Raw genomic sequence first — 10,587 nt, 5'->3', positions numbered from 1 at the left:
TAACCACTCAGCCACTGCGGCGGCTAGAAGCTTCATGGATTCCATTTGTTAAAGAACCTGCAATTCTTAAGAAACCATTCTTAAGAAACCACTTACTACAAACTTCGGATTCAAAGAACGTAATCCGCTTTACCACCATGTTCGTTATAAGAGGGCTCAACTCTAATTGCCTAACGTAAGCAGTACACAATTTTACAGAAAGTGTAAGGAAAAACCACTCCGAGAGACAAACTGCATCCTGCATATTTTATGTGGTGCTCTAAAAGCGGAGCTCCAATGGCAGGGGTCAGTAATTCTACTTTTGACAGTGTTTGCTTTAGCTAAGCTAAGCCTAACTTACCAGCATCCCACCAATACAACGTCACTGAAAAGAGAGGTTGCCATTTAAACTCAGTTGGCAAGGCACTACGCACAGCATGTGGAGGTTGTGCATTCATTTTCACCGGTGGCATTTGGCCTTTTCTTCCACTAGCTGTCAAATTATCCATTAAAAATATTCTTCAGCTACTTTCCAACTGTGAACAATAAATCTTTCAGGTATTTTTTCTTTTAAAAACAGTTAAATATTTGATTTCATGGCTGAACATTCAAGCACAATATTATTCACACAGCATGTGTAACACCAACAGCAATCAGGTTCTAGGGACACAGAATGCGTTCAAAGAAAATTTTAGCCAGCTTACCAATATTTCGATCTCTTAGTAAGCTCTCAAAACAAGTGAACGGCTGCATAATTCAATTTAAACTACATTTTGTTAGCTCCTCTCTAATTAAACTGCAGTTAATTCATAGAAGAGTGAACAAAATGACCGCATTCACCTTTCAGTGCATCGACTATAAGAGGGGGTCAGTGACTGTTGAGCCGGCTTCTCTCCACCTTGGGCCACGAAGCGGTTCTATAGTGCACGCGTTATACTTCGTTTTGTGAGAACTTCTGACGCCCAGATGGCCACGGCTGCTCGCTTCACAAAGTGCGCTTCCTTTGGGACCTACAGCAACTGGTCATAGGCCCCTTCGGCCAAATAAACGCTATTGGCAAGGTGCACCTGCATAGAACAAAACAGAACTACTTTCATAAACACTACAAAACGTGAAAATAACTGCATGCCACCCTTCTAAAAAAGTGCCATGAGCCATTCAGTAAACACACCAAGCCATATAGCCCACACAAACAGCTGCTGCAAGGCAATCTGTGTTCAGAGCAGGTTGTACTAAGCAGTTAATGCATCATCATCATCAGCCGGGCTACGTCCACTGCAAGACAAATGCCTTTCCCATGTCTCTCCAATTAACCCTGTTCTTTGCCAGCTGCGCCCACTGTATGCCTGAAAACTTCTTACCCTACTTACCAGATTCTAAGGCGCCTGTGTGATTCTAAGGTGCACCCAATTTTCATAGTAAACAAGAAAAAAATCTTACATCCCCAATTCTAAGGGGGGCAAATTACCCTATAAACATGTGTAAGGACCGCACCCATGTATGGGCCGCGCCCTGTTTTCTAGAAGGAAATATTAGAAAAACATCAATTTAAGGGACGCCCCCAAACTTTCCACAGGATCCACGCGGGAATAGCCTTTGAAATGCACGCGCCGTGGCCTCCGCGATCAGGTCCAGCCGCGAGCAACAGCGTGCTTCATCGCGGAGGCGACAAATGCGCACAGGAGCTTCCAGGTGCCAGCCACGGATGGCGCCAGAGGCCGCGGCTCATTATCATCATCGTCAATTTTTTCCTCCGCCACGAGCTCCCGCCAGTTTTCGCTAGTCATACCAGCATCAGTATCACCAGCTCTAGCGTTCTTCCTGTTGTCAAAGGCACGGGTGTTAGTTGTGGCTTTAGTGTGCTGCCGCGGAGCGCTGTAGTTTTAGCACTATAAGGCAAGAACGTTAATAGCTACAAGGCTGGGAGTTTGCTATCAAACGCGGCAAGCGTGCGGAGGGCAGGAAATGCGACGTGGCCGAGAAGTGCGTCCGACTATGGTGCAACCAAAAGGATGCATTGAGGAACACAAGCTGCAAAAAGCGCAATAGATCGTATGCGAAATGCGCAGCGCCATCTCGTTCACAAGCTGAGAGTTAGGTCCGCATTCTTGGTAACGGCGAGGAAGCAGCATAACCGCCATTACTCTATGGGAAGCGGTGACTATGCGCAAGGCCCGCGCGGATTCACAAGCCGCAGATCGACCCACATCGTATAGCGAAAATGCCGACGCACTGTTGTGTCCCCTGGTGTAAACAGCGAGGACCCAATGATCCAGGCGGTAACAGGTGCGTGGTATTTACTTTCACACCCGTGTAATCCATGCCCGAGGTAGGTAAACATCGGGCGTACACGGTACCACTTATTAATAGTCGTCTCGGTGAAAAAAAGATAACCTCGAGTTGACTACAAATGACCATACCGGTTAGGGAAGTACCGTGTTGTACCTTAACCGATGTTAGTGAAAGTTGTGAAAGGCTTCTTTTCCTTCTCGCGTCAACCCCGCGGTGTTCCCGTGTTATCTGCATGTACTGCAGCACTTTTTTTTTACCCAACACCCGTGACAGCAGCCGTGTCGTTAGAGCAAATTCATATGCTGTGAATGTGCAAAGGCTGTAAATATTAGGGACATGGCGCTCGCTCTTGTAAGCCCATGGTCACAAGGGCGTCCATTAATGCCGAGCTTTGCTCAGGTAGGCTAACCTTCGCGCCGCAATTGAGATGCCGGATAGTGCGGATAAAGCGGTGGACGCACATTCTCGCGCCGGTGGCCCACGGGGACATACGATCGTGATCAATTATCGCTCTTACGCGGTCCAACTAACCGAACCGCACAGAGTTTGCCGAGCTCTAGCACACAACACGATCGCCTACGATTGCGGCCGATCGCTATTTGTTTAATAATCCGCATCCCGATTGAAAGTGCCCGCTGGACAATTATGCATATTGACCACAACAGCCTGGTAACAAACACTTGCACCGTTGCGGTTCAGCTGTTTGTTATCAGGCGGAGGATTTTTAAATGTCGCGCGCTGGTCAAAATATTCATGTATAGCAAATACAGGTTACTGATGAATTATTTCTTGATACAGGTTTTAACTACATGTACATCTCTTGAAACTTGCAGGTTTCTTATCATCGCTTCCCAAGAGATGCCACATTATACAAAAAGTGGATCATCGCTATCAAGCGCGACGAAGGGAAATACTTCAAGGTGACAAAATGCACAAGAGTGTGTTCAAGGCATTTCCTGCCATCACACTTTATTCCTGGTGTATCATGCGGCAACCACTTACTGCGACGAACAGCCTGCCCCAGTGTGTTCAGCTTTGGCAAAAAGTTAGTTATATTGATTTTAATGGCGGAAAAGCAACTGAGGCTACGATGCGCCAAGCACACGGTTAGAGCTTTTGTTAAAGGTTACGCTTTTTATATGAAAAGTTTGTTTAAAGCATTGGCTTCTCTGAGAAACTTAAAAATGCTTGAAAAATCAGCCAGTGCTTGATCACCCAAAAGTAACATGGGGTGTAGTGGGATGTATTCATTGTAGAATGTTGTGAAATATTTTTTCCTCAGTTGTTCCAGTTTTGTGCATACAATTAAAATGTTGTTTACCGTGAGTTCATCGCCACGCATTTCGCAGAGAGGTTTGTCTTTTTTGGTCAATAGGAAGTTGTGTGTAAGGTGTGTGTCCAATGCGTAGTCGACACAAAATAACTTCTGTAAAACGTTCTTGATGTTTAGATGGTCTCCACTCTCCCAAAACGTCTTTTATGAAGTGTAGTTTGTTGTTTGTCTGTTCTTCCCATGCAACCTGCCACTTATGGCTTAGTTTACTGTGCAGTAAATTAGAACAATCCCTCTGTGGCATGTTAGCTTGTTTTATATGAGAAATTCGAGCTTGCGCTGCGCAAGCATCTGCTCTCTCAATACCTATAATTCCAACATGGCTAGGGACCCAGCAGAATTTAATGTAAGGTTTTTGCTTTGTGATTTTAACTATGTTATGTATGATTTTTCCTATTATAGGTTCAGCAGCATTTGTAGAGTGCAGCGCTTTGAGCACACACAGTGAATAGGTGTAAATGATGCTAATTTTTATGTTTTGTTTTACTATTTGTTCTACGGCTACAAAGATGGCATAACACTCCGCAGTAAATACCGATGCATACTGTGGTAATCGTATCATTTTTTCATTTTTTCCTTGAATTACTGCACTTCCGACATGACTCTGCTTTTGAGCCATCAGTGTAAAATTCAGTGTAGGTGTCATATTTTTCTTGTAAGGCAAAGAACTCTTGCAGTATGTGCTCGTGTGGCATTTGCTCTTTGTTTACGTGTCAGTGTGAAGTCACACACCGTAGGGAGGCTGTACCATGGTGGCAGATATTCATGTCTTTGTGCAATATTCGGTAGGGCGTCCAGCACTGCTAACTCTTCACATTTATCCTCAAAGCGCATTATTAGTGGCCTGATAAATTGTGGTTTATTATTGAATAATCTTCTAGATGGGCACTTGGTAACAATGAGATAGCAGAGATGTTTAGGAAGAGAACGGGTTTTTAGGATGTACGTGCATGTAAGTGTGACTCTTCTATCCGCTAGTGTGGGCTCATTAGCTTCAACATAAATACTATTTACCGGGGATGTTCTATATGCTCCAGATGAGAGGCGCAGACCAAGATTATGAACAGGGTCCAGTCGTTTTAAGTAGGATGCTCTTGCTGAACCATATACTATGCACCCGTAGTCCAGCTTGGAGCGCACCAAAGAGCGGTATATTTGTAATAGGCATGCTCTATCGGACCCCCACCGTTTTCGCGAGAGTGCCTTTAATACATTGAGGGTTTGGGGTGCTTTCTTTTTAAGGTTGTTAATGTGTGGTAGAAATGTAAGTTTCTTGTCAAAAGTGACGCCTAAAAATCTATGTTCCTGTTTGACTGGCAGTGTGGTATGATTCAAGCACAGATTGGGATCGACCTGTAGCCTCGTCGTAATGAGAACAGAACAGCTACCGTTTTTTGAGGAGAGAATTTGATTCCATTTTTCTCTGCCCAAGAAGCTAGTTTATTTAGTGTGATTTGTATTTGTCTCTCGCAGGACAGTATGCTGGAAGAAGTGTATGCTATCTGTAGGTCATCTTCATAAACTGAATACATTACGGACTTGGGTATTACTTTGGCCAAAGAATTCATTTTTACTATAAAGAGTGTCGTACTTAAAATGCATCCCTGGGGTACGCCATTCTCTTGGGTGAATGTCATTGACAGAGTTGCTCCTAGACGGACTCTGAATGTACGGTTGGTCAGGAAGTCGTTCAAGCAGTTCAGCATCCTGCCGCGGATCCCTAGCTCTGCTAGGTCATGAAGGATGCCGAACTTCCATGTGGTATCATAGGCCTTCTTCAAATCGAAAAAGACCCCAATACAGTGGTGTTTGTGGATGAACGCCTCTCGGATGGTGTTTTCTAGGCGGACAAGGTGATCAGTGGTCGAGCATGCTTTCTTAAATCCACATTGATGTACATCTAAGAGTCAACGAGATTCAAGTGTGAAGGTCAGTCTAATGCTTATTATGCTTTCGAAAAAATTAGCAATGCAGCTGGTGAGGGTTATCGGTCTGTAATTGTTAGGACTTGTTGGTGGTTTTCCGGGTTTCAGAAAAGGTACTATTATTCCTTTCTTCCACTCCTCAGGTATATACCCAGTTGTCCACATTTTGTTAAAGAATTTCAACAATGCCTGCACGGCAGCCTCAGAGAGACGGGCGAGCATAGTGTAATGCACATTGTCTGGGCCTGGTGCTGTCTTTTTACCCGAAGATAATACCCTATTCAATTCTTGGAGTGTGATGGGTTGATTGCTTTGTACTTCTGGAACGTGTTTGTGTAATTGGACGAATTGGAAACTTCAGCAAAACGCTCACCCAGTATGTTGGCCTGTTCCTCTAATGATGTTTGTGTCCCAGGTGTAGTCAATAGAGGAAGTGTGAAAGGGGTATTGTCACCACTGAATCAACGAACTTTTTCCCACATCTTTTTTGAGGTTATTGCTGTTTATTGAGGACACATATTTCTGCCAAGAGGATTTCTCGGCATTTCATCAAATGAATCGCGCTCTGGCCTTGACCCTCTTAAAGGCAATCAAGTTCTCCGCTGTTGGATACCGATCAGAGAGCCCCGAGCTTTATTTTGTTGTTTTTTGCTAATGTGCATTCTTGTGTCCACCATACTTTGTTTTTTGTGTACGAGTCCTGTAGTTCGTGGTATGACTAGTGTAGCGGCCGATATTATGCATGTAGTAAACTTTTCGTTAATTTTGTCTATTTTGAGGTTTTCACAAAATTTTTTTTCTAGTCTGGCATTAGCTGTAGAAAGGGACCAGTCGGCGAGGTGAAGTTTCCAGCGCCGTGGTCTTGTGGGGATGACTGAAGTGGACGATAAGAGGCTGATGATAATAGGTAGGTGATAATAGGTAGCGTCATTTAAAACATCGCATTTAAAATCGTTAAAAAGCGATGGTGATGCGAAAGCTAAATCGAGGAAGCTCATTTTTGCCGAGCTTGGGCAACAATAAGTGGCTTTTCTTGTATTTAAAAGACAGATGTTATTTGAGAGGATAAAATCTTCGATTGTTTGCCCCCTAGAGTCGCAGCGCTCGCTTCCCCAAAATTGGGAGTGAGCGTTAAAATCCCCAACTACCAGATATGGCTCAGGAAATTCACCTATCAATTCTTCTAGATCATGGACTGTTAATGTAAAATGTGGAGGAAAGTATATGGAACAGATTGTCAGTGTTTTATAGCTGATGATGCTGACTGCAACCGCCTCAAGGTTTGTATTGAGCTTGATTTCTCGAGCAGGGACGCCGCTTTGGACGACAATTGCGACGCCTCCCGAGAGTCGTTTCGCCTGCTCGCGATCGCGTCTAAAAGTTTTATAATGTTTCAGGATATGCACATGTTGTGGACCAAGATTGGCCTCCTGAAGACATAAAACTATGGGTAACATTGACCCTAATATATGTGTTATGTCACTCTAATTCCGCATAAGTCCTCTGCAATTCCATTGAAATAAAAAAGCCATGTTTGTGTTTTTGAGAGGAAATGAAAGGGGATTTACTTATGTGGTGGGCCCATTATGAGGGGCTGTCCTTTTTTCGCTCAAGGGAGCTGTTCCGCCGCTGTAATGGAGGCGGAGTGGGTGTTGTATCCATCACCTCAACAGAGGTGCTGGAGGACCGCGCAGCCGCGGTTGTGTTAGTTTGAGGTTTCTCCCGACGGGGGGAGGTCCTGTGGGATGCCGACCCATGGACCGGCAGTCCCTGCTTTGGCAATGAAAGGGCAGCTGTCGCTGACCCTGCCTGGGGCGTGGATGGCCCTGCCATAGGCTCTGTGGGAGTGACCTTGGCAGGTGCCGGAGTGCTGTGTGGTGCTACGCCCCTGCGCACATCAGCGAAGTTTTGTTTTGCTGTGAAGGAGAATGTGTTTGTAGGCACAGAACGCCTTCTCGCTTCTTTAAATGAAATGTTTTCTTTTGTCTTTATGGTGATTATCTCATTTTCTTTCTTCCAGGACGGACACCCCCTGGAGTATGCAGCATGCTCTTCACAGTTTGCACAGCACAGGGCTGCGTCACGTACGTCAGACTGGTGATCATTCGAGGCACATTTTGCGCAAGTTTTGCGACCGCGGCAGCTCTGTGAGCCGAGGCCGAACCTTTGGCAGTTGAAACATCTGCGAGAGTTTGGTATGTATGTCTTACAGTGATTTTCAAATATCCCACGTCGATTGCGCCAGACAGGGTGCTGGTTTTGAACGTCAGGATCATGTGTTTTGTGTCTATTTCCTTGTTGTCCTTCCGGATTTTAATTCGGTGGACATCTATGACGTCTTGGTCTATGAGCCCTTCGAGCATTTCTTTTTCAGTTATGTGAAAAAAATCATTTTTCGATATTACGCCTCGGACAGTGTTAAGTGAGCGATGAGGAGTCACGGAGACCGGGATTTCTCCTATGGACGTTAGGTTGCAGAGCTTAGAGTCTTGGACATTCTCACACAGTTCGAGCAATAAGTCGCCGCTGGCCATTTATGAGAGCTTACAGCCAATGCCTAAGGTTTCAGTCAAGCACTTTGACACAAGCAAGGGAGATATTATTATTGCCTGTTTATCTTGTTGTTCACTGTGGATCACATGATATTTGGGGAAAGTTACTTTTCTTTTTTGAAAGTTGCCTGCCTCGTTCCGCCCTCTTTTGAGAGAGCTATCAGGTTTTGAAAGTTAGGGAGCCTTAAAAAAATTGTTTTTTGGTCATGGTGCCAGTCACCCACCACGGAGTCCAACAAGGAGACAGGACAGGAACTTGATAGCAAGTCCTGCCCACGCTAGCTCTACACCTCAACCATAACCAAATATGACACAACTCAGGGTAGTTGGTCACACAAGGTTAACCGTCGCCGCCAGGAAAAAATTAAAAACCAAGAAGCGAGTAGGAGATAGGAGTTGTGAGAAAAACATAGGAATGTGAAAGATGGAGGGGAGGATAGGAAAAGGCGACTGCCGATTCCCCCCAGTCGGGTCAGGCCGCAGGTGCCGTCTACAGGAAGCTGGGGCCAAAGTGGTGTGTTGCCTCCGCCGAAGGGCCTTAAAGGTCCAAACGCTCGGCATCGGCTCAATCACCAGGATCCCCTTTTCCCCGGACACGGCAATGCCACGCACCGCGAGGCGCAAGTGCTCGGGTCCGTGGTGATGCACGGTTCACCATCATTCCCCTGCGGGGATGTCCCAGCGGATGCTCGGGAACCCACGGTGTCGCCACTCACCGACCCCTGCAAGCTGCAGACGCCCCCCTGCGGGGTCTTTGGCAAAAAGCAACAGCTTCCCAAATCACCCAAGTAGGCGAACATTGAGGACCTGTCCACAAGCACACCAGATTTCAGATCAAGCAGATCAAGACAGTGCAGCAGAATTTTTTGGTGACCAGTCTACTGATGGATCGTCTGCAGCAGCTCTAGAGTCCGAAGCACCTGAAACAGAGAGAGACACCGCCAGCTGTTCACCTGCTTCTGGTACAACCCCTTTATTAAGCACTGGCGAGCCTATCAGTGAAGTGGAACGTCTCGAGGGTGTGGTTACCGCACAGGTAAATAAAATAGACAGACATAAATATGAATGTGAAGCCCTCCAGGAACAGCTGCTCCAGACGAAGAAAGAGTTGCACTTTTCACTCCAAGAAAATCGCCGCCTCACTGCGCATCTTGAAGAAAAGAAATTAGAACAAGCTTTGGCAATGACCGGTTTAAACATTCAAATGAGGACTACCTTGCTTACACAGGAATACCATCATACCAGCACTTCCTGGCATTGATGACTTACATCAACCTCGGAAAGAATGGGAGTAATGTTTTTTGAGGAATGCTGGCATCAATGCCAGCGAAGGCCGACGGCGGCAGCTGGCGGCAGAAAATGAACTGTTCCTCGTAACTGTAAGGCTTCGTCTCGGCTTCTTCGAGCATGACCTGGCACACAGATTTGCGATCACTCAGTCAACATTGTCACGTATATGTGTGTCATGGATTACCTTCATGTACATAAGACTCTGCAAACTACCACTCTCGGTATCAAGAGGTGTAATAGACGCAACAATGCCTGCAGCATTCAGCACGTATGCAACAACAAGAGTTATTTTGGATGCAACAGAGATAAAGTGTGAGGTGCCCTCCTCACTGTCTCTCCAGTGAAGGTCCTTCTCTACTTGCAAGACTTCAAATACCTTTAAATGATTCATTGCTGTTTCACCAAACAGCTTAGTGAGCTTTGTGTCAGAGCTGTACACAGGTTCTATATCAGACAGGGAGGCCGTACTGAAAAGTGGATTTCTGAACCTCAAGCTTGACAAAAATGATTCTGTCATGGCAGAAAAATAAATTTCTCGGGGAAACATAAATTTGACTTTGACTTTGACTTTGACAAGGGGTTCTTGATTCAGGACCTTTTGGCAAGCAAAAATGTTAACCTGAACATTCCACCATTTCTGCACAGGAATGTCCTCTCTGAACAACAAGTCCGGGAAACTAAGGAGATTGCTTCATTGAGGATCCATGTAGAAAGGAGAATAGGAAGGGTCAAATCATTTCATATATTTGATCGGCCGATCCCACTCACACTGGCTCCCATAATCAATCAAATCTGGACTGTGGCTGCTATTCTCACAAACTTTCAAAGCCCTTTGGGCAAACCTTCACAACCAAGCAGGCAACAGCTGGCAACTCCAACAGAGCTAATGAATGAATAACTTAAAGGAAGACCGAATGGTGGAACTGCTGCGCCGATTGCGCCAAACTGCGCCAAATCAGAAATCCTGCTACATGCTGGTACAAAATCTATTTTTGCCGACTTTTGCACCACGTTTGCGCCAAAATGCAGCTGAATAACTCTGCCGAGAGCAAAACCGAAATTCACTGTCGCGGAACCCAACATCTGCCGTCAACACTGTTTAAATTCTGTGCTGATTGGAAGAAAATGGCGCGAAGAAAGTGTCTATCTTCATCCATGCTGGTCATCGCTGCCGGAGGTCATCGCAGCTCACGAGCTCTCCGCCCTGATGGATGAG

The 10,587-nt window shown here is 45.6% G+C and overlaps 1 pseudogene; it reads left to right on the top strand.

Annotated features, from left to right (window-relative positions):
• The first annotated feature begins 9,619 nt into the window (after positions 1 to 9,619).
• LOC144128324 (uncharacterized) lies at positions 9,620 to 10,269 on the top strand (annotated as a pseudogene).
• Positions 10,270 to 10,587: the final 318 nt, after the last annotated feature.

Source organism: Amblyomma americanum, chromosome 1 (assembly GCF_052857255.1).
Source record: "Amblyomma americanum isolate KBUSLIRL-KWMA chromosome 1, ASM5285725v1, whole genome shotgun sequence".
Taxonomy (NCBI): Eukaryota; Metazoa; Arthropoda; class Arachnida; order Ixodida; family Ixodidae; genus Amblyomma; species Amblyomma americanum.
This window is presented reverse-complemented; position numbering and strand designations above follow the sequence as displayed.